This window comes from Heptranchias perlo, chromosome 27 (assembly GCF_035084215.1).
Source record: "Heptranchias perlo isolate sHepPer1 chromosome 27, sHepPer1.hap1, whole genome shotgun sequence".
NCBI classification, from domain to species: Eukaryota; Metazoa; Chordata; class Chondrichthyes; order Hexanchiformes; family Hexanchidae; genus Heptranchias; species Heptranchias perlo.
In genome coordinates this window covers 3,255,935-3,276,231 of record NC_090351.1, presented here as the reverse complement: position 1 = coordinate 3,276,231, position 20,297 = coordinate 3,255,935, and the positions used below count along the sequence as shown (strand labels likewise).

Here is a 20,297-nt window from a genome sequence, read left to right as displayed (position 1 = left end):
AGTTAATTAAAATGGCTGGGCAATTAAGAGGACGTTTTATGAGCTCTGAAGTGTTTTCTAGTTCGTTACCAGCTGAACTTAATAATAAACGCTACTTGTTCCAACTATTTGAAAACAGGACATGAAATCACTACGTATGTAAACTTTCGCCGTGGTCTGATTGATGCGATTATATACTGATTAGCAGTTTATGGGTGAGATTTTCCCTGCAGGATGTCTCCTGTTAAGAAGGGTGGAGAGTAATAGAAGGGCCTTTTCTGCCATCAACGAGGAGGTTTCGAGGGAATATACTATAAATGTGCATAAGCGTACCCCTGGTTTGGCTTTGGAGAGATGTGCTCCTTGGGCTCTTGAGGAGATGCATAAATTTGCAGTGAAGGAGACGGGTACTCCTGATGTCCACATTGATACTCGGCTGAACAAGGCTATTTGGGCTAAAGGTGTAAGGAGTGTCCCATATCCCATTCATGTGCGTTAATCCAGAAAACGCAATGAGGATGAGGACTCTCCTCACAAGCTCTACACTTTGGTAACCCATGTTCCTGCCACATCCTACAGAGGTCTGCAGACAGTCAATGTTGATGAAAGCGGAAATGTTTTGTTAAAATAAACTTCAAAAATCAAAAAAAAATGAACAGAGCATTGAATCGCACCTGACTGTTGAAATCACCAGGATAGACAGACAAAGGCAGAGGTGGAAACAAGAGTGATGATGTAGAAGTTTTTTTCATTTGTTCATGGGATGTGGGCGTCGCTGGCAAGGCCAGCATTTATTGCCCATCCCTAATTGCCCTTGAGAAGGTGGTGGTGAGCCGCCTTCTTGAACCGCTGCGGTCCGTGTGGTGAAGGTTCTCCCACAGTGCTGTTAGGAAGGGAGTTCCAGGATTTTGACCCAGCGACGATGAAGGAATGGCGATATATTTCCAAGTTGGGATGATGTGTGACTTGGAGGGGAATCTGCAGGTGGTGTTGTTCCCATGTGCTCAGTAGAATCAGATATTGCGGCACTAATACCACCTGCCTTGGTATATGCTGGGACTTGTGCTCGCTCACATACACAATTGCCTGCACTGCAAGATCCAAACCTCACCCATGCCTACGAGAAATACCTTCCAGGAAGAAAGAGAGTTAAAACTGTAGGGCTTTCTATCCTCTGTCAGTCTCAAGCACCTTCTGGCATTAGGTTGAATAGAACTTTTTTTTAAATTGAGAAACCGTGAACAGTCAAGATTCAATGCAGATACCACTAAGGTTGAGAAGTATTAGTCAGATCATGAGGTAAATTAAGGAGTAGAAATTAGGTGATGGGTAAGTGTGAGTTTTAAAAGCTTGTAGATTGTAAAAGGAAAGGAAGACTGAGGGAAGCAAGGAGTTGCACAGTTCTGAAGCCCTGCACTACAACTTCCAATCTCAGCCGTAATATTAAGGTACTGAAATAAAATAAAGCACTGGTAAAGCAACACACCAGCTCAGCCCTCTGCCCGCAGAGAGGCAATTTCTTTGCAGTTCTACCAACAACCACTTGGTGGCACAGCAGCATCTGGATGTGTGTTTCTGTCACTGCCCACCATCATCGCTGGTACTGTAGTACATTATTTCCAACAGTAATATTACATCTTTACCTCGCCTATTTTGCAGCCTCCTGTCCTAAATGCATCAACACTTCCCAGCAGCTTGCTCGAGTGGCTATTCTTCATTTATGAGCTTAGACAGTAAGGGCGTAATTTTAACCTAAACAATGGGTGGGTTGGGGGCGGGTGGGAGGTTAAAATGACACCTTTTTGGAGCGGGACCGCATCTCGGCTCCAACTCGCCCACTCCTGGGTTTAACGCAGGCAGGCTTGTCTGCGCGTGGACAGCTGACACCAGGAAATCCCACCCCCACTTAAAGCCGCAATGTACCTCATTGAAATACTTGAGGGACTTAAATTCTTTGTGTATTGGAAAACTTAAATGAATTTAGCCTTATCTGTTCTGGTTTCCCTTCGCTTCTGATTCAAGTCAGTGAAAGCAGGCGGGAAGGGCTGGATCCATGAGGTGAGTGTTTTTATTGCACTGCTTGTGGGCCGGAGAAGCAGGAGTACCTCATCCAGGCCCAACAAACTCATCTGGCCGACAGAACCCCCACGATCGGCTGCCCAACCCCCACCCCCAGAATGGGGGACCCCACCTACCTCTGACTCTTCAGCCTACCTCTAGCATCCTCTGATCTCCTCCCCAGCCCATCTGATGATCTCCCTGGCCCATCCGATCTCCTCCCTGGCCCACGATCGCTCTGTCCCTCCCTCCAATCCCTGGCTGCGGCCTGCTACTTGTCAATCAGGCTGGCTGCCGGGTGCGAAGCCCGGAAGTAAAATTTGTTGACCTCATTAAGGCCGCAATCGACCCAACGTACCTTCTGGGTTTCGCATCTGAAAATCATCCCCCTCGCTCCCTTCCCAGCTTGAGGTCAAAATCATGCCCTAAATGTAGGTAAGTTACTTGATCACAGGCAAACTCACTGCCTTCACTCAACATCTACCACACACATTCCCAGAAGTTACTGCATGGCGATCAGGGGCGGAAGCTCTGGATGATTCTCCATTCCCTAACCTAAGCACAGTACCGGTACTGCCATAGATGTAGCTGCCAACAAGATGATGGTAGGGACACTGCAGGCCCTCTCACATGCATGCCTTCATAGGAACATAGGTATAAGAGTAGGCCATTTAGCCCCTCAAGCCTGTTAAATCAAGGCCTCTTCAAACCAGTTGTAATCCTTGCAATAAATTTCACCAGATGTATATGATTCAGTGGTTCTCAAACTTCAGGGGCTTCAGTGGAACAGTTCTTCAGGAGGAGCATGAGGAGCAGGGGTTCAGGAGGAGCAAGGCTTCTGGAGGAGCAGGGCTTAGTAAAGGGCGGGGGGGGCAGGATTTCAGAAAGAGCAGGGGGACCAGGGCTTCCTAAGAGCAGGGCTTCAGAAAGAACAGGGGTCGTGAGGCTTAATATAGCTGATGAAACACCCTTCCTGCAGGTCAGCCACCCCTATGCCCTATTGCCAGACCTGTGCCAGGGCTACCTGCTGAGGGGGCAAAATCCTCACTGCCAATAAGGACCGATTTGGTGCAGTAAACTGTTGCAGCATTTTATTTCCCCCTGACAAGGCTCAAGTTTTCTGTGACCAAGAATGACACCAGTCCTGTCACAAAGCACTCTCCCCTAAATACAGTAACTGTGTAGCTATGTAATTATCTAACTGTGTGTGACCCTCACCGCATTTAGCTGCAACTATTGTGAAATCTGTACCGTAGTATTTACTCTGTATAAAATCATCCCTCCCGAGAGTGTGGAAACTTCTTAAATCATATTAAAAAAAAGAGATAGGGGAGCAGGGATTTGAAGAGAGAATGGGGAGGGTGAAATTGGCAAGTTAAATATTTGTTGGGACTCCCAACTGACATAGATGGCAATTGTATCAGTGACTATTGCTACCACCTGGTAAGATTAGCTAACTCAAAATCTGAGACTCTCGGTCTGTGCAGCTCAGCTATTCACAGTCTTAACCTGGTGAATCTTCAGGGTAGCCCAATACTGCTGCTTTAAGCATAATTACCAGTGGAGCACATCTTTGGCACAGAATTAAACGTAGCAGTAAAGGATTATTGCACGCGAACTAAAAATAACCAATGATCAGATGGAGGAACTCAATTCTATTAGGTCAGCTGGCTTTCTGCAGCTTTCAAACCTCTAATCCACGTATCTTGTTAAATCCAATCTGGAGTAGGTTTAAATTTAACTTCTAAGATGAATCAATGCAGTTTTTAAAGCTTTAGCACCAGTCTCTCATATTAATGGTGTGTTAGATGGCAAAAGGTGGGAAGTGCTGTTCCACAAGGATCGTTGCTGGGACCATTATTGTTCACCATTTACATAAACCATCTGGACTCAGGAATCGGAAGTACAATTTCAAAATTTGTGGACAACACCAATTTGGGGGGTATACCGAGGAGGACTACGACAAAATACAGGAAGGCATTAATAAACTTGCAGAATGGGCGTGTAATTGGTAAATGAATTTCAATATAGATAATTGTGAGGTATTACATTTTGGTAGGAAGAATAAGGGGGCCACATACTGCTTGGATAATAAGAGTCTAAATGGGGTAGAGGAGCAGAGGGATCTGGGGTTATAGATACACAAATCACTAAAAGTAGCAATGCAGGTTATTAAGGCCATAAAAAAGACAAACCTAGCACTGGGGTTCATTTCTAGAGGGATAGAATTGAAAAGCAGAGAAGTTATGTTAAACTTGAATGGAACCTTGGTTAGACCACACTTGGGGCTCGATTTTTAAAAGTAAAAAACGGGTGGGTTGGGGGTGGGGAGGTGGCATTGAAAATTGTCATCATTTCAAACCCGCCTCCAACCCGCCCATTTCCGGTTTTCACCAGGGCGAGATGAGGGGCGGGCAGCCAATCCACTTCCCGGAGGCGGTTGGGCCTCAAAACCTTTCAAGGAGGGTTCAGGCCTCCATTTTTAACTAATTCCCAATTTCAACCCCGGGAGGCAGGGATTCCCGGGCCTTGTGAAAGGAGGCAAGAAAGCCCGAGCCTGCAGGTAAGTGCCTAGAAAGGCACAGCTTGTTGGCCCGGAGGAACAGGAGTGCTTTCCTCAGGCCCAACAAACCTACCTGCACCGACACCCCCTCCACCCCGATCGCGGACCCCAACCCCCGATCGCAGATCACTCCCCCGATCACTGACCCCGATCCTCCCCCTCTGACCCTGATCCTCCGACCCGATCCTCCGACTCTGAACCCGATCCTCTAACCCCGACCCCGATCCTCCACTCCAAATCCCCCGACCCGACCCCCCGCCCCCAATCCCCCAACCCCGATCCTCTAACCCCGACCCCGATCCTCCACTCCAAATCCCCCGACCCGACCCCCCGCCCCCAATCCCCCGACCCCGATCCTCTAACCCCGACCCCGATCCTCCACTCCAAATCCCCCGACCCGACCCCCCGCCCCCAATCCCCCAACCCCGATCCTCTAACCCCGACCCCGATCCTCCACTCCAAATCCCCCGACCCGACCCCCCGCCCCCAATCCCCCGACCCCGATCCTCTAACCCCGACCCCGATCCTCCACTCCAAATCCCCCGACCCGACCCCCCGCCACCAATCCCCCGACCCCGATCCTCTAACCCCGACCCCGATCCTCCACTCCAAATCCCCCGACCCGACCCCCCGCCACCAATCCCCCGACCCCGATCCTCTAACCCCGACCCCGATCCTCCACTCCAAATCCCCCGACCCGACCCCCCGCCACCAATCCCCCGACCCCGATCCTCTAACCCCGACCCCGATCCTCCACTCCAAATCCCCCGACCGCGACCCCCCGCCCCCAATCCCCCAACCCCGATCCTCTGACCCCGATTCTCCGACCCTCCCTCTCAATGATCGCGGACCCCCGCAATGAACCCCGATCCCACCCACCCCGTGACTGACCCCTGTTCCCATCCCCCATGACTCGTGACCCCGGTGCCCACCTATGCCCACCTGTGCCCCCTAGCCCACCCCCCCTCCCGGCAAACAAAGTCTTACTTGCAGACTTACCTGCAGACCTCCTCCCTCTGGCTGCTCTCCCGTCTGACAGGCTGGTCTCAGTCGATCAGCCGGTCAGTCAAATAGGAAACTGACAAAAAAATAAAAGACATCCTTACGTCAAAATCGTAAGGATGTCCGGGAAACCCGTACGAATGGGTTTCCCGATCTCAAATTGACCCCCTCGCACCCTTCCCGGTTCCGTTTCAAAATTGTGCACTTTTCTGGTCTCCATACTGTAGAAAGATATAGGTCTCTATTTTAGCACCCGCAATCGGGTGCGTTCCTGGCGGGGGGGGGCTCCGAAAATCGGGAAATCTCGGAGCGGGTCGGGAGCCCGGCTCCAACCCGCCCACTTCCAGGTTTCCCACATGTGGTACGCCCGCAGGCAATTAAAGCCACTTAAGAGTATTTGCCTTGCTATTTCAGGTCATTATCAGACCCGATTAAGGGAATATTTCAGGAGGGGTGGGATTTTAGAAACAACTGGGACTGTTTCCCATACTGGGGGAAACACTCCCAGTTGAAATGGATGTGTTGCAGCTATCAGCATGTGGCAGCTGCAAAGGTCCATTTGACAGGTGAGGTGGGGGAGACCCTCACTCATTGCAGGAGGCCACACTGTCACTTGGGACAAAGTTTGGCCTCCACCACCCTCCTCCTGACAATCAAATTCACCAACTTGCACACTTACCCCGGTGTCCAGACACATGTACCTACCTTGCGGACCCCCTCAGATGTACATCTTCCGGATGGGGGCCGCCGTAGCTGCAGTCATGACCTCCTCGGAGGGCGAACAGCATCACAGCCTCGCCGTCCACCTCTGACACGTGGAGCTCCACAACACAGTGCTGTGACACATCCACCTGCACGGCAGGAAGGAGGGCAACTGCAGAGAGAGATGCGTCGCAGGGGGCACTACCCTCGCCACAGGGTCCACAGACCGAGGCTCAGCTTCCTGGACCTCTCTGAGCAGCAGTGCACACGGAGGCTCAGAGTCACTCAACATGCAGTCGTGGACATCTGCAGCTTCCTTCATGCCGAGCTGCTCCCGGCTGGCCCGAGCACCATCTTCTTACCTGTCACTGTCAAAGTCACCACTGCCCTCAACAACTTCTCCTCCGCATCCTTCCAGGGTGCCACCGGGGACATCGCCGACGTTTCTCAGTCATCTGCACACACAAAAGAGCCCTGCAAATACATCTACACCCACTCTGCAGTGACACAATGGGTGGCATCAGGTGTGGGTCTTCATTGTGATCCTCAGGAAAGGGCATTATTGCACAAACCAGACAAGATTCGCAAAGACGTGGCAGTAGTGGTGACAATATAATATGTGATGTGAGTTGGTCAGAAATTAAATATAAGTAAAAAACATGACAAACCCTCAAACACCCTTGTGCATCCCCTTCATGCGCACAACACGTTTGCCTTACGCTGCCTACTCCACATATGTGATGCATGCCCTGTGGCTGCAGCACAGGTAGTGGAAGGTTGAGTGGCTGACCGTGAAAGAGATGCATGAGAGGGTGAGTATGAGATAGAGCCATGAGATTGTATGAGGATTGGGTTGAGTGGTAGTGGCGGGATGAGTACTGGCGAGGTGAGTAAGTGCAGGTCAGATGAGGATGAGGTTTGAGTGGGTGTGAGGGGTGATGTGACAGAGTAGTGTTGGCAGTGCAGAAGGAGATGTGGGGTGGGGGCGGTGATGTGGCAGACGGAGTGCAGGGGAATGAGTAAGTGTACTCACTTTGGCTGACCTACCTAGGGCATTGCAGCGCCTCCTGCATTGTATGCAGGTGGGCGATATGTTGGTGGTGCAGGTGACCTCCTCTGCCACCTCGAGCCAGGCCTTCCTGATGGCAGAGGCAGGCCGCTTCCTCCCGCCCGCCGGGGGGAAGATCTCTGTCCTCCCCCTCCTCCTCACCCCATCCAATGATATCTGGAGTGAGGCAACATTAAACTGGGAGCAGCCTTCCCCCTGGGCTGCTCCATGCTGTAATTTTTCCTATTTCTTGCAGCATCAGTCAGTGGAGGACTGCCCCTTTAAATAGAGCTCCTCCAGCTGACAGACCTTACTGCGCATGCGCAGCCCGCCCGACGCGCAGATCAGCAGTGGGGAACCCGGAAGACCAGGTAAGTGGATCCAATTAGGCTGCGATCGCGCGCGGGGCAGACTGATTTCACCGGGCGCATTACCCACGCGCCCAATAGCCCCCCCGCCGTGAACCCGCAGCCCTGGCAATATTGAGCCCATAGAGGCATTGGTGAAAGTGCAAAAAAGATTTACTGGGATTATAGCAGAACTGAAAGGTTATACCTATCAGGACAGATTGAACAGGCTGGGACCCATTAGAGGTCTTTAAGATTATGAAAGGGTTTGATAGGGTAGACATGTGGGGGACTAGGGGCCATAAATATGATAGTCACTAACAAATGCAATAGGGAATTCAGGAGAAATTCTTTATCCAGAGAGTGGTTGGAATGTGGAACTTGCTATCACAAGGAGTAGTTGAGGTGAATAGTATAGATGCATTTAAGGGGAAGTTAGATAAACACAGGAGGGAGAAAGGAATAGAAGGATATGCTGATAGGGTTAGATGAAGTAGGGAGGGAGGAGGCTCAAGTGGAGCATAAATAGCAGCATCGACCAGTTGGGCTGAATGGCCTGTTTCTGAGCTGTACATTGTATGTAATTCTATCTAAGTACATGCCAGGTCAACACAGGAGAATCAGTTAGAGAGTCTTGACATGTGTTTGTGCTCAGTTCCCACTCCCCAGATTCCAAGCTGTCGATCTTAGTACACTCAGGGCAAACACGAGGTCTAGCCGATGGGAAAAAGCGAGCAGGAAATCCACTTCAGCACACATACTGACCACAAAGTGGAATTAGTGCAGACTGTAAAACTATCCACGTTATTTCTTTCAGCTGGAGCATAGGCTTGGCAGCCCAGGAAACTATGAAAGGAAGAAAATAATACAAGATGCATGAAGTAAAGTGCATGAACTAAGACTGTTCTGTGCTCAGACTTGTATGTAAATTTCTGTCCTGTTAATTTAATTCAGGAGACTATGAAGATTAGAAAATAGAGTAAGATGTAGAAAAGTAAAGCACATTAACAAAACTGTTCCAAGTCCACGCACGTTAAAAAAATCAATTACAGCAAAAAGAGGCATTCCATGTGCCTGGTAAAATATGCTGCTGTTGGCACAAAATGATCTCAGGGTAACAAAAACAATCATCTTCTATAAGAACAGGAAGAAAGTTGAAGAATTACAGGGTGCTTTTTTACCTTTTTTACTCCAATATTTTGGCTTTCACGTTCAGATCTTTCTCACAGGCGACCTCGCTCCCTATGTCTCAGAAAGTGATTTCACCTTCCCTGATAGGAACATAAGAAACAGAGCAGGAGCAGGCCATACGGCCCCTCGAGCCTGCTCCTCCTTCAATAAGATAATGGCTGATCTTCTACCTCAACTCCACTTTCCCGCCCGATCACCATATCCTTAGTGATTCCCTTAGTGTCCAAAAATCTATTGATCTCAGCCTTGAATATACTCAACGAGTGAGCATCCACAGCCCTCTGGGGTTGAGAATTCCAAAGATTCACAACCCTCTGAGTGAAGAAATTTTTCCTCGACTGTCCTAAATGGCCGACCCCTTATCTTGAGACTATGACCTCTAGTTCTAGACTCTCCAGCCAGGGAAAACACCCTATCAGCATCTACCCTGTTAAGCCCTCTAATAATTTTATACGTTTCAATGAAATCACCTCTAATTCTTCTAAACTCCAGACAGTATAGGCCCATTCTAATCAATCTCTCCTCATAGGACAACCCTCATCCCAGGAATCAATCTAGTGAACCTTTGTTGCACCAACTCTAAGGCAAGTAGCCTTAGGTGAGGAGACCAAAACTCCACACAGTACTCCAGGTGTGGTCTCACCTAAGCCCTGTACAATTGCAGCAAGACTTCCTTACTTTAGTACTCCAACCCCCTTGCAATAAAGGCCAACATGCCATTGGCTTCCTAATTGTTTGCTGTATCTGCATGTTAACTTTCTGTGATTCTTGTACAAGAACACCCAAATCCCTCTGAACACCAACAATTCTTAGTCTCTCACCTTTTAAAAAATATTCTGCTTTTCTGTTCTTCCTACCAAAGTGGAACCTTACATTTCCCCACATTATACTCCATCTGCCACCTTCTTGCCCACTCACTTAACCTGTCTATATCCCTTTGCAGCCTCTTTGCATCCTCCTCACAGCTTACTTTCCCACCTAGCTTTGTATTGTCAGCAAACTTGGATACTTTATGCTTGGTCCTCTTCATCTAAGTCATTGATATATAATGTAAACAGCTGAGGCCCAAGCACTGATCCCTGCAGCACCTCACTAGCTACCACCTGCCATCCTGAAAATGGCCCGTTTATTCCTACTCTCTGTTTTCTGTCTGTTAAACAATCCTCTATCCATGCTAATATATTACCCCCAATCCCATGAGCCCTAATTTTGTATAACAACCTCTTGTGTGGCACCTTATCGAATGCCTTTTGAAAATCCAAATATACAACATCCATTGGTTCTCCCTTATTTACCCTACTAGTTACACCCTCAAAAAACTCTAATAGATTTGTCAAACACGGTTTCCCATTCATAAAACCATGTTGATTCTGCCTAATCATATTATGATTTTCTAAGTGCCCTGTTACTACGTCCTTAATAATAGATTCTAGCATTTTCCCTACTGCTGATGTCAGGCTAACTGGTCTGTAGTTCCCCAATTTTTCTCTCCCTCCTTTCTTGAATAGCGGGGTCACATTTGCTACCTTCCAATCCACGGAGACTATTCTAGGGAATGCTGGAAGATCAAAACCAATACATCCACTATATCTGCAGCCACCACTTTTGGAACCCTAAGATGTAGGCCATCAGGTCCAGGGGATTTGTCGGCTTTTAGTCCCATTAATTTCTCCAGTACTTCTTCTTTACTAATCTTAGTTACTCTAAGTTCATCACTCTCATTAGACCCTTGGTTCCCCACTATGTCCGGTATGTATTTTACTTCTATTGTGAAGACAGAAACATAGGAAGTGATTTTAGGAGGCAATTGAGGGTGGGGGGGGAGGCTCTAAAAATCGCAGAAATCTCATTCGGGTTCGGAAGCTGGCTCAAACCCGCCGACTTCCGATTTTCTCAGGGACCCACCAGTGTGCGCGCGAGCGACCCAAAAATGTAAGTCCCGCCGGCAATTAAAGCTGGCAGGATGACAGTTAAAGAGCCAAATGTACCTCACTGAGGTACTTAAGGCACTTTACCTGCGACAGGGTAAGTGATTAGAAAGATTTTTAACTTACCTGGGCGGCTTGCCCACCGCTTCTGATTCACGCCTGGAGAAACCTGACGTGGAGGGCTGGATCAGGGAACAAGAAACCAAATAAATTAAATAAAAAAACATGCAAGGAAGTGAAAACACTAAATACCTTTTGAAACCTGCTCCGATGTCCACCCGATCTTCCCCTCTCTACCCCCCCCCCCCCGATCCTCCCCTCTCTCTCTCCATCCCCCCGTTCTTCCCCTCTCTCTCTCCCCCCAATCTTCCCCTCTCTCCCCACCCGACCTTCTCTCCTCCCTCGGTGGCCTTCTGTTCAAGCGCCGGATGATGTCTCGCTCTCTCTCTTTCTCTCCCCCCCACCTCGCGTTGCAGCTCCTGACGGCAGCCAGCCTGTCAATCAGGCCAGCTGCCGGGCGCGAAACCCGGAGAGGACGTTAACCACTAACAATCAACGTGCAATTGCGTCCAAAACGGTAAGTTTGGTTCATGCGGGTTTGCCACGCGTCCAATCGTCCCCACGCAGCCATCCTGCCTCCCCGCTAATATCGAGGCCATAATATTTGTTTAACGTCTCTGCCATTTCCATATTTACATTATAATTTCTCCTGTCCCTCTAAGGGAACCACATTTACTTTTGCTAATCTCTTCCTTTTTGCATACTTGTAGAAGCTCTTACAATCCGTTTTTATATTTTTTGCTCGTTTACTCTCATATTCAATTTTCTCCCTCTTTATCAATTTCTTGGTCATCCTTTGCTGATTTCTAAATCCCTCCTATTTCTCAGGCTTACTACTCTTTTTGGCAACATTATAATCCTTAGCTTCTCTAGTTAGCCACGGTTGGATCACTTTTCCCATGGAGATTTTACTCCTCAAGGCAATGTATATTTATTGAGAATTATGAATTATTTCTTTAAATGTTCGCCAATACTGATATCCAGCTAAAATTCATAATAATGTGCCTGAATAATGAACGGAGAACCCTTTTCAGATTATTACTGAGACATTCTAAAGTCGTCAAAGGCACTATATAAATGCAAGTTCTTTCTTTTCTTTATTTAAACTACTGGTTCTCTCCTTCACAGGATCCTCCCTGTCTTTCGAAGGCAGCAGAATAACACAACATTAAACTTTGTTTTAGGCTTTAACTGCCAAACAAATTTATTAAACAGTAATAAAACAACTCTGGCAGTAGCACAACATATACTTTTACAGTAGTTACTCTGCTAATTCCTTATATTATAGCAAATAATAAATAGCTCACAACTGCTGTGCTAATATAGGATAGCAACCCCAACTGCCCTATTCTCCTATCTTGCCGACCTTCCCACTCAGCCTTGGGACTAATCTTGCCAACCTCCTTCCCGTCCCACTCACCCCTCCCACAGCTGACCCCGTGGACTCTGTCAGTGGATCAACAAGCCCTGCCATCCATGACTTTATTGTGCATGATTGCATTGACATCGTGGCCTTGACAGAAACTTGGCTCATGGGTGACAGCACCTTGTCCCTTACCAAAGTCTCCATGCCTGGCTATACCTTCCACTACCTGTCCCACCCAAACTGGTGTGGTGTAGTGTGGCCCTTATCACTAAATCTCACCTTAGTCTCCCCTACTCCTCTGGCACCTCACCTTGTTCCACCCCTCTCACCTCTCCTTTAAAGTTTCCGTTCCCTACTGCCCACCCAAGCCCCAGCCGAAGTTCTCACCGATATCCTCACTCCTTTCCACTCTCAGACTCTGCACTGAACGACTCCTCATTCTCAGTGACTTCAACCTCCATCTTAACTCACTTTGTCTTCTCCCCTAAGTTCCCCGCCCACCGTTAACCTCTCCCTCCATATAAACTCTCCTGCCCATATTCACGGCCACTCCCTCGACCTTGCCATCACACATGGCCTCTCTATTCCAGTCATTTCAATCACAGACAAAGCAATCTCTGATCACTTCCTTGTATCCCTCTCCACTTACATCACCCTTCCCTCTTCCAACCCCTTCCGCATCCTATCTTCCCTCATGTCCTCCCTGAGCTCATCTTGCCCATAAGACCCACCTCCTCCTCTCTCGACCCTATTCCCACTAAACTGCTGACCACCCAACTTCCGTTCCTGGTCCCCATGCTAGTTGATATTGTAAATGCTTCGCTCTCCTCAGGTACTGTCCCCCTCCCTTTCAAATCTGCCGTCATCACCCACCTCCTCAATAAACCCACCCTTGATCCCTCTGAACTTGCAAACTACCTATTAAATTCAAAAAGGCTGTCAATCAAACACATATTTGAACAAATCATACAGAAAGTTCTTATTTGAATTGTGTAGCATGACCTCTTCTGGAACCAACCAAACACCAACCAAATAAATGCCGTAACAATGTACCAAGTTTGGCTCAGATATGATTTCTGTGAGTGTTGCTGGTTTTTAACCCTTTATGCACCATGACAGAATTAAAGAAGCCATTATCAAACTAAATCTTGGATAATATTGTCCCTAATTGGTGTGGGAAAAGGAATAAATGTTACACTGATGCAGTAGAAGGTACTCAGGTTTGGGGCTGAGGCACTTGTTGAGCAGAGAAGACAGCTTTATTTTTAACCTGGCTGCACTATACCTGACCCGGGAGCACTTGGTGATGATACTGGCTGTCGGGAATGGGAGGAGATCCATTCCCCAGCAGTAGTTTCCCTCCCCTTGTAGAGCACAATTTTTTAAAACATGTTCATCTTCTAAGAGAAGGAATGACCATTGGCCTCCATAATCTTTGAGCAAAGACAAGGTGATTTACGAATTATCCAGTAATGAGAAAGATATTATGGTTCAGTTTTTTATAAAAGTGATTTTTCTCATGCAAATGGCTTGATGACAGTTGCCATAAGCAGACCAAATCTACCATGAAGTGAAACTTGTATCTCCACCCTCTAATGCACTGAATTAGTGTAGTCTGGGTTTAACAATTAACTTTGGTAAATTTCTTACTGGAGAATATGTTCAGTGCCCACTGTCTCCAGCCAATTCAGACAATGCAAAATATCACACCCATTAAATCATCAAGTTACATCGAAAATACAGCACAGAAGCACACCATTTGGCCCAACTGGTCTATGCCGGCCTTTGTGCTCCACACGAGCCTCCTCCCTCCTTACTTCATCTAACCCTATAAGGATACCCTTCTATTCCTTTCTCCCTCATGTGCTTATCTAGCTTCCCCTTAAATGCACCTATACTATTTGCCTCACCTACTCCTTGTGGTAGCGTGTTCCACATCCTTACTTTGGGTAAAGTGGTTTCTCCTGAATTCCCTATTGGATTTATTAGCAACTATTTTAAATTTATGACCACTGGTTTTGGACTGCCCTCACAAGTGGAAACATTTTCTCTAAGTCGACCCTATCATAGAAAGAAAGAAAATGAAAGACTTGCATTTATATAGCGCCTTTCACGACCTCAGGACATCCCAAAGTGTTTTACAACCAATGAAGTACTTTTTTGAAGTATAGTCACTGTTGTAATGTAGGAAACATAGAAGCCAATTTGCGCACAGCAAGGTCACACAAACAACAACATGATTAATGACCAGATGATCAGTTTTAGTGATGTTGGATGAGGGATAAATATTGGCCAAGACACCAGAGAGAACTCCCCTGCTCTTCTTTGAAATAGTGTCATGGGATCTTTTACGTCCACCTGAGAGAGCAGACGGGGCCTCAGTTTTAACGTCTCACCTGAAATTCGGCACCTCCAAAATTGCAGCAATCCCTCAGTACTGCACTGGTGTATCAGCCTGGATTTTGTGCTCAAGTTCCTGGAGTGGGACTATGAACCCATGGCCTTCTGACTCAAAGGTGAGAGTGCTACCCATTGAGCCACAGCTGATAGACACTGTGATTACTTTTAGTGATTTGTGTATCAAAACCCCTAGCCCATTTAGACTCGCCCTCCAGCCCATTTAGACTCTTAATATCCAAGCAGTATGTGGCCTCCTTATTCTTCCTACCAACATGCTCCACATCACACTTATCTATATTGAAATTCATTTGCCAATCATTATCTTAAAAACCTCTATTAGGTCACCCCTCCTCAACCTCCCCTTATCTAGAGAAAACAGCCCCAGCCTGTTCAGCCTTTCCTGATAAGGATATCCTCTCTGGGATCATCCTTGTGAATCTTTTTTGCTGCCTCTCAAGTCTAAAACTAGAGTCTCAAACTTAAATAAAGCTAATTACATAGGTATGAGGGACGAGTTAGCTAAGGTAGATTGGGAAATTAGATTAAAAGGTATGACAGTAGATAAGCAATGGCAAACATTTAAATAAATATTTCATAATTCTCAACAAACATACATTCCATTGAGAAATAAAAATGCCAGGGGAAAAGTGATCCATCTGTGGCTAACTAAAGAAGTTAAGGATAGTATTAGATTAAAAGAAAAGGCTTACAATGTTGCCAAGAAGAGGAGTAAGCCTGAGGATTAGGAGGGTTTTAGAAACCAGCAAAGGATGACCAAGAAATTGATAAAGGGGGAGAAAATAGAATATGAAAGTAAACTAGCAAGAAATATAAAAACAGATTGTAAGAGCTTCTCCAACTATGTAAAATAGAAGAGAGTAGTGAAAGTAAACAAGGATCCCTTAGAGGCTGTGACAGGAGAAATTATAATGGGAAATAAGGAAATGGCAGAGATGTTAAACCAATATTTTGTATCTGTCTTCACAGTAGAAAAAACAAAAAACATACCAGAAATAGTGGGGAACCAAGGGTCTAATGAGAGTGAGGAACTTAAAGTAATTAAGATTAGTAAAGAAAATGTACTGGAGAAATTAATGGGTCTAAAAGCCGACCAGTCCCCTGGACCTGATGGCCTATATCCTAGGGTTCCAAAAGAGGTGGCTGCAGAGATAGTGAATGCATTGGTTGTGATTTTCCAAAATTCCTTGATTCTAGAATGGTCCCAATGTATTGGAAGGCAGCAAATGTAACCCTGCTATCCAAGAAAGGAGGGAGAGAAAACAGGGAACTACAGGCCAGCTAGCCTGACATCAGTAGTCAGGAAAATGCTGGAATCCATTATTAAGGAAGTGGTAATAGGGCACTTAGAGCACTTAGAGAATCAAAATATGAACAGGCAGAGTCAACATGGTTTCATGAAAGGGAAATTGTGTTTGACAAATTTATTAGAGTTTTCTGAGGATGCAACTAGCAGAGTAGATAAAGGGGAACCAGTGGATCTAGTATATTTGGATTTTCAAAAGACATTCGATAAGGAGCAACACAAAAGGTTGTTACACAAGATAAGGGCTCATGGGATTGGGGGTAATATATTAGCATGGATAGAGGATTGGTTAACGGACAGAAAACAGAGAGTAGGAATAAACGGATCATTCTCAGGTTGGCAGGCTGTAACTAGTGGGGTGCCACAAGGATCAGTGCTTGGGCCTCAGCTATTTACAATCTATATTAATGACTTAGACGAAGGGATCGAACATAACGGGCTCGATTTTACCGTCGGGTTTCCAGTGGGTTTCCAGCGGGGGGGCCCCGAAAATCCCGATATCCAGACACGTGACGGGAACCCGCCACGATCCCGCCCACTTCCGGGTTCCCCGATGACGTGCGGGGGTGCGTGCGTGGCCCCCGCTGGTGGGAATCCCGCAGGCAATTAAAGCCAGCGGGATGCCACTTGAGGTTATTTATTTCGCTTGTTCAGGTCATTAACTGACCTGATTAAGGGACTGTGTGTGATTTTGGGGAAACATGGGACTGTTTCACACACTGGGGGAAACAGTCCTCGTTGAACTGGACGTGTTGCAGCCGTCAGCCTGTGGCAGCTGCAAAGTTCCATTTGACAGGTTGGGGGGGAGACCCTCACCCATTGCAGGAGGCCGCTCTGTCACTTGGGACAAAGTGTGGCCTCCACCACCCCCCTCCGGACGGTCGAAGTCACCAACCTGCACACTCACCCCGGGGTCCGGAGACATGTGCCTACCTTGCGGACCCCCTCAGATGTACATATTGCGGATGGGGGCCGCCGTAGCTGCAGTCATGACCCCCTCGGAGGGCGAACAGCATCACCAGCCTCGCCATCCACGCCGTCCACCTCGGACACGTGGAGCTCCACAACAGGGTGCTGTGACACATCCACCTGTATAGCAGGAGGGAGGGCTACCGCAGATAGAGACGTGTCGCAGAGGGCACTACCCTCGCCACAGGGTCCACAGACCGAGGCGCAGCTCCCCGGACCTCTCCGAGCAGCAGTGCACACGGAGGCGCAGATTCACTCGACATGTTGTCGTGGAGATCTGCAGGCTCTTTCATGCCAAGCTGCTCCTGGCTGGCCCCAGCACCATCTGCTTACCTGTCGCTGCCAAAGTCACCACTGCCCTCCACAACTTCGCCTCCGCATCCTTCCAGGGTGCAGCCGGGTACACCGCCGATGTCTCTCAGTCGTCTGCGCGGAAGAGCCCTGCAAATACACCTGTACCTACTCTGCAGTAACACATTGGGTGGCATCAGTGGTGGGTCCTCATAGTGATACCCAGGAGCGGGCATTATTGGACACAACAGACAGGATTCGCGGAGACATGGCAGTGGTGGTGCCAATATAATGTGTGATGTTTGTTGCTCTGAAATTCAATATAGGTAACACCCATGGCAAACCCTCAGACACCCTTGTGCATCCCCTTCATGCTCACGACACGTTTGCCTTACGCTGCCTACTGCACATATGTGATGCATACCCTGTGGCTGCAGCACAGGTGGTGGCAAGTTGAGTGAGGCAGGCCGTGAGAGAGATGCACGAGAGGGTGAGTATGGGATAGAGCCATGAGATTGTATGAGGATTGGGTTGCGTGTTAGTGGCGGGTGAGTACTGGCGAGGTGAGTATGTGCAGGTAAGATGAGGGTGGGGTTTGAGTGGGTATGAGGGTTGATGTGACAGAGTAGTGTTGGCGGTGCCGAAGGAGATGTGGGGTGGGGGCAGTGTTGTGGCAGGTGGAGTGTAGGGGAAAGACTACGTGTTCTCATTGTGGCTGACCTACTGAGGTCATTGGAGCGCCTCCTGCACTGTATGCAGGTGGGCGATATGTTGGTGGTGCAGGTGACCCCCTCTGCCATCTCAAGCCAGGCCTTCTTGGTGGCAGAGGCAGGCCGCTTCCTCCCGCCCGCCGGGTGGAAGATCTCTGTCCTCCCCCTCCTCCTCACCCCATCTGATGATACCTGGGGTGAGGCATCATTAAACTGGGAGCAGCCTTCCCCCTGGGCTGCTCCATGCTGTAATTTGTTCCATTGGTTGCAGCATCTGTCAGTGGAGGACTGCCCCTTTAACTAGAGAGCCTCCAGCTGACAGATCGTACTGCGCATGCGCAGCCCGCCCGACGCGCAGACTAGCAGCGCGGACCCCGGAAGAGCAGGTAAGTGATTCCAATTAGTGGATTGCCTGCTAGGATCGCGCGGGCAACCCACTAATTTCACCGGGCGCGGAGGCCACGCACCCGAAACCCAACCCGCCGGAAACCCGCAGGCCTGGTAAAATCAGGCCCAACGTATCCAAGTTTGCTGACGATACAAAGCTAGGTGGGAAAGTAAGCTGTGAGGAGGACACAAAGGGGTCGATTTTAGGATGGCCAAGCGGGTGCGTTGGGGGCGGGGAGGCTCCGAAAATCAGGGAATCCCGGAGCGGGTCCGGAGCCCGGCGGGACTCCCACCAGCAATTAAAGCCGGCGGGATGACAATTTACATACTTATTTAGATGATTGAGGTCCTTGACAGACCTCATTGACAGGAGATTTTGGCAGGGGTGGAATTTTCAAGCATTGTCAGCGTGTTTCCCGTGCTGTGGGTAACACTCCCTGTTGAAGCAGACGTGTTTCAGTCTGCAACCAGTGGGAGATACAAAGGTTTATTTGACAGGTGGGGGGAATACCTCATTTATTGCAGCAGGGCACTCTGTCACTTCGGACAAAGTTTTGGCTGCAACACCTTTGTCTTTTCACTCAAAATTATTAATTGATACCCTAAACCTACTTTGCAGACCCCCTCAAACTCACACCGTCAGGATGGGGGGCGCCATAACTGCATTCATCACTTCATCTGAGGACGAGCAACATCACCAGCCTTGCCAGGCATGGCATCCACCTCCGCCACGTGGAGCTCCACAACACAGTGCTGCGCCACACGCATCTGCACAACAGCAGAGAGGGCAACAACAGAGAACGGCATCGCAGGGGGCACTACCCTCGCCACAGGGTCTACAGACCGAGGCTCAGCTTCCTGGACCTCTCTGAGGAGCAGTGCATACGGAGGCTCAGACTCAGTCGCCAGATAGTCGTGGACATCTGCAGCCTCCTTCATGCCGAGCTGCTCTCGGCTGGCCTGAGCAGCATCTTCTTACCTGTCGCTGTCAAAGTCACCATTGCCCTCAACTTCTTCACCTCCGGATCCTTCCAGGGTACCACCGGGGACATCGCCGGGGTCTCTCAGTCGTCTGCACACAAGTGCGTAAGGCAGGTCACCGACAGCTTGTTTTGCAGGGCCTTGCACTATATCAACTTCCCCATTGACGACCTCAACCAGACGGAGAGGGCAGTTGGATTCCACGCTGTGGCTGGCTTCCCATGGGTGCAGGGTGTAATCGATTGCACCCATGTAGCAATACGAGCACCTCCACAGGAGCCAGGACTGTTCATCAACAGGAAGAGCTATCCCTCCATCAACACTCGGCTCATCTGTGACCACAGCAAGAGATTCCTTCATGCCAGATACCCTGGCAGCTGCCACGATTCCTTCATCCTCCGTGAGTCCAACATCCCACCCCTCTTCCACGCACCCAACACCCGCAAGGGCTGGCTCCTTGGGGACAAGGGATACCCCTGCACACGTGACTCATGACACCTCTGAGGAACCCCACCAACGAGCAACATCGTCGCTATAACGACAGCCACATCGCTACCAGGTTTACAATTGAGCATGCTATAGGGCTGCTCAAGATGCGCTGCAGGTGCCTCGATCGTTCTGGGGGAGCGCTTCAATACGCGCCAGACAGAGTGGGACGCAGTATAGTCGTGTGTTGTGCCCTGCACAACATGGCAGAACAGAGAGGGGTGCCGCTGGAAGAGGTCACGTCCACATCTGCCACCCATATTGAGGAGCATGAGGAGGAGGAGGAGGAGGAAGAGGAGGAGGAGGCCGAGGAGGAGGAGCAACCCATGGGCAGAACAGCGGCTCACCTGGCTGCTCTTGAGGCCAGGGAGTCACTGATATGTGAACGGTTCTCCTAACATCAGACAGTGTGAAGTGTCCAGTCCTCACCACCTGGACAGAGTAGCGGCCACACCAGCCCCCACCCCCGCGCCCTGCACAAAATAGTCGTGCAACTACACATACA

The 20,297-nt window shown here is 48.8% G+C and overlaps 1 pseudogene; it reads left to right on the top strand.

Annotated features, from left to right (window-relative positions):
* Positions 1–213: 213 nt before the first annotated feature.
* Positions 214–610, top strand: LOC137344314 (large ribosomal subunit protein eL31-like; annotated as a pseudogene).
* Positions 611–20,297: the final 19,687 nt, after the last annotated feature.